The sequence below is a fragment of the Amphimedon queenslandica genome, unplaced genomic scaffold, assembly GCF_000090795.2.
Source record: "Amphimedon queenslandica unplaced genomic scaffold, v1.1 AMPQUscaffold_13480, whole genome shotgun sequence".
NCBI lineage: Eukaryota > Metazoa > Porifera > Demospongiae > Haplosclerida > Niphatidae > Amphimedon > Amphimedon queenslandica.
The window spans coordinates 69,944-70,174 of NW_003546284.1; positions in this window are offsets into that span (position 1 = coordinate 69,944).

Genomic DNA, 231 nt, shown 5'->3' on the forward strand with positions numbered 1-231 from the left:
TTCATCACAAATTCAATACAATGGGATTGAAGTAACATCATCAAAAAGTTTGTATTAAGGCTAAGTTATTGATGGGAGTATTTGATTTACCTGCAAAAGCAGTAACAAAGACCAAACAAAATCAGAGTGCGTCATACAAAAAATTTAAATAACCATAGAAATGCCCTAGCAACAGAATATTGCTAAACAAAAGATCATGTGACCAAAAGGAGAAAGCCCTCTTGAACTTGA